Below are 4,073 nucleotides of genomic sequence, written 5' to 3'. Positions count from 1 at the left end.
CGGTGGCCGTCAACTCAAGATCCTCGGCAACGTAGTCGATGCTTCTGATGTCCGGTCTGAGGCCGACAAGGTACGCACCGTCCAAGAATTTCCAATCCCACGTTCGGCAAAGGATGTTCGCAGCTTTGTGGGACTATACTCCTACTTTTGTCGTTTTATCAAGAATTTTGCTGAGATCACCCGGCCATTGACAGATCTCCTTAAGGACGATACCTCATTCTCCTTAGGCAGTGCGCAAAGCGCAGCGTTTGCCGCTCTCGTTGACCGCCTGACTCGTTGCCAAGTTTTGGCCCATTTCGATCCGTTATCTCCCACAGAAGTACGCACGGACGCGAGTGGCCACGGGATAGGGGCAGTATTAGTTCAGAAACAGACTGGTCACGACCGGGTGATAGCCCACGCCAGCCGACTTCTGTCCCCCGCTGAACGTACTATTCCATCACGGAACGTGAATGCCTCGCACTCGTCTGGGCAGTCGGCAAGTTCCGGCCATATTTTTATGGCAAATCTTTCGCGGTAATTATCGACCATCATGCCATATGTTGGCTTTCTTCGCTAAAAGATCCATCGGGACGACTCCGCCGCTGGGCGTTAAGACTCCAGGAGTATGACTATTCGGTGGTCTACAGGTCTGGTCGCGTGCACCGGGACGCCGACTGCTTGTCTCGTCATCCTGTTGATCCGCCTGATCAAGCGTGGAACGATGATGACCACTGCGTATTTGCCCTGTCCGACATGCACGACATAGCCAGCCACCAACGAGGCGACCCATCGCTCCGGCAGGTTATAGACCGTCTTAGCCCTCCGACCCATCTCTGCAAGCCTTTACACTGCGTAATGTCGTCCTGTTCCGTCGCAACTACCGGGCGGATGGCCCTGACGCCGTTCGCGCCCTACCTCAGCAGCTCCGTCCCGACATACTCCACCAGCTTCATGACGTTCCGACTGCCGGCCATCTGGGCGTAACTCGGACCTACGACCGTGTGCGGGGACGCTTTTACGTGCCCGGCCTTATATATATATATATATATATATATATATATATATATATATATATATATATATATATATATATATATATATATATATATATATATATATATATATATATATATATATATATATACGTTTATATATATATATATAGATATATATAAAAGAAGGTCCCCTTCTCCCTGTGTAGTCTGAGTGGCGCTGGCTACCACCCTCAAGCGTCGGATGCGGTTGTGGTAAATATAAATACCCCAGAAAGTGAAGCAGAACGCAGTCGCCCAGATAGCCTAATTGGTAAGGCATTCGAGATTTAATCGAAAGGCGTGGGTTCGGTCCCCACTCTGGGCGCGTGTTTTTCTTTCTTTCTTTCTCACGTAATGAATAAAAATTAATAATATTGTAACGTCACTAACGGTAAAAAATAGTCTAACCACTCCCCTATGCCTTGTTTGGCGTTGTAGACTGCCGGCGTTTCTTTCTTTATATATATATATATATATATATATATATATATATATATATATATACAACGCCAAAGAAGGCATAAGGGAATGGTTAGACTAGTTTTTGCCGTTAGTAACGTTACATTATTTTTTCATATATATATATACATATATATATATATATATATATAGATATATATATATATATATATATATATATATATATATATATATATATATATATATATATATATATATATATATAGGGGATGTGCGGCCACGCACGACAGGATTCAAACGCTTTCCTGCTCTGTTATAGGTATGCACTTGAACCCTTGTTTTTTTGTTTTTGTTTTTTTTTTACTTTTTTCTGTGGCTGCTGATCCCCATACTGTTGTACTTGCCTCACCCTCCGGTGGTCTGTTGAGTCATGGGGGTTGACATTGCAACCTACAGGGTTCGTATCGGAGCCTTCAGAAACTGCTGCAGAAATAGGATAGGGGTTGCTGAACGCCCTCATGCAGAGGCCCGCCTACTCTGTGTCTTGTGCCCCAAGCCCTCTCTTGCACTATCATTCTGTCTAGCGCTGCTTTTGCTCTGTGCTGGGGACATTGAGGCCAATCCAGGCCCCAAAGTAGATGATGTGTATGCCTTGCTGAAAGAATGCATTGAAGCCAACAAAGTAAACTTTGACGCCACTGCAAATACCTTGAAAGAAATACAACGAGATATTGCTGATATTAGGTCCCGAGTTTGCGCAGTTGAAAAAAATCTACCTATAGTACCCGAAATAGGCACTGGCGTCAAAGCAGTCAATGACACACTTGAGGAAGTTAAAATGACTTTGTTGCGGACTAATGGTGGCCTAGAAGATGTTGTCGATGACCTAAATAATCGTTCACGCAGAAATAACTTGTTAATCAAAGGTTTAGCGGAAGTCGACAAAGAGGACTATGAGGCTAGCGAGAAATTAGTCAAGGATTTCTGTTCTACACATCTAAAACTAAACTTGCAACCCGGTGACATTGAAAGGGCGCATCGAATCGGGCAACCGCGTCCCGACTTTACGCGCCCGTTGATAATAAAGTTCCTAAATTTCAAGACAAAGGATTCTCTCATTCGAAATGGGCATAAACTCAAAGACATTGAACCTAAAATCTGGCTTGAGGAAGACTTCTCCCCTAAAATACAGTTCGCAAGAAAAATGCTTCGTGATTTCGCTAAAGCGAACAAAGAGAAGGATGACCGCTACAGCATACGGTATAACAAACTGAAGCTTAAAGGACACATATACTACTATGATGCGGTTTCTGCAAGAGTAGTTCAGGCAGACCCACCGCAAATGCGCAGCACGGATTGACAAACAGTCCGAATCAAGCCTATAAAAACAAAAGTACATAATTTATCCGTTCTTCTCGCTAATTTCCGTAGCATTATAAATAAAGTTGACTCGTTGCTTTCCGTAGGTCACGCATGCTCCGCTGATATCATTCTAGGCACTGAAACGTGGCTCCGCGAAGACATATGCAATAGTGAATTATTGCTTCCACATTATTTCACTGTCTTCCGTAAAGATGGAACTTCATCTCGTGGCGGTGGCGTGCTGATAGCGATAAGGAGCTCTTATCAACCTTCCCTTGTTGCCATTGATACCCCTCTCGAGCTGCTCTGTGTAAAAACCGAATTTGAAGGTTGCACGTGTATAATCGGGGTTTGTTATCGACCCCCCGACAGCAAACCAGATTTTGTTGATCACCTTACCCATGTACTCGAATTAATTTATAACAAATTTCCTCAGTGTGTTTTGGTGCTTGGCGGTGATTTCAATTACCCCTCCATTAACTGGGTCACACCATCATCGCCATCATTATCTGTCGGTCTTGAGATATCCCGCTTCCTTCGTACGTTAAAACTGTTTCACCTAACTCAGTTGGTAACTGCACCTACAAGGGGCGAACGCATTCTCGACTTAATTTTTACAAACAATCCGACAAACGTTGTAGTCCACGTCCTTGATGAAATTAGTGACCACAGAGTAATACACTGTTCCCACCCTCTCCCACTTCCTAACAAGGAAACAAAGCCTAAACGCATACGTAATTACAAAAAAGCTGATTGTGAAAAAATTAACTGTATGCTAACTGAGTTTTCGAGCTCCTTTTCGAGTGAATTTAATAATCGTACAACTAATGAAAACTGGATAGTTTTTCGTGACTTCCTTAAGAAAATTGAAAATACGTGTATTCCAGCGGTTTCCTTCACATCACAAACAAGTGCTCCTTGGTTTACGAAAAAGGTTAAACAGTGCCTAAATAAAAAGAAAAGAGCCTACAAGAAGGCTTCGCAAAGCAACAGTGTCAGTACTTGGAACAAGTATAAAGAATTAGCTCGGGAGTTGGAAAAAGCCATTAAAGAAGCTAAGAATTATTATTTTAATGATACGCTGCCGCATTTGTTAAAATCTGATCCAAAAAAGTTTTGGCGCGTAATTAACCCCAAAGATACGGACAGTGTAATAACACTAAAGGACGCAAATGGTTGCATTGTACCCACCTCAGAATGTGCCCACGTATTAAACAGTGTCTTTAGTGAAGTTTTTACCGACGAACCCCCCCTTGACGAGTCCTGTGCCGTCGC

General features: G+C 43.3%; 1 non-coding gene across 1 annotated transcript; it reads left to right on the top strand.

Moving 5' to 3' along the window:
* The first annotated feature begins 1,269 nt into the window (after positions 1 to 1,269).
* On the top strand, positions 1,270 to 1,341 carry Trnak-uuu (transfer RNA lysine (anticodon UUU)). Its single transcript has one exon. It is a non-coding gene; the product is annotated as a tRNA-Lys (tRNA).
* The last annotated feature ends 2,732 nt before the right edge of the window (positions 1,342 to 4,073 follow it).

This window comes from Haemaphysalis longicornis, unplaced genomic scaffold (assembly GCF_048455015.1).
Source record: "Haemaphysalis longicornis isolate Haplotype H1 unplaced genomic scaffold, Haemaphysalis longicornis Haplotype H1 scaffold_6, whole genome shotgun sequence".
Classification (NCBI taxonomy): Eukaryota; Metazoa; Arthropoda; class Arachnida; order Ixodida; family Ixodidae; genus Haemaphysalis; species Haemaphysalis longicornis.
This window is presented reverse-complemented; position numbering and strand designations above follow the sequence as displayed.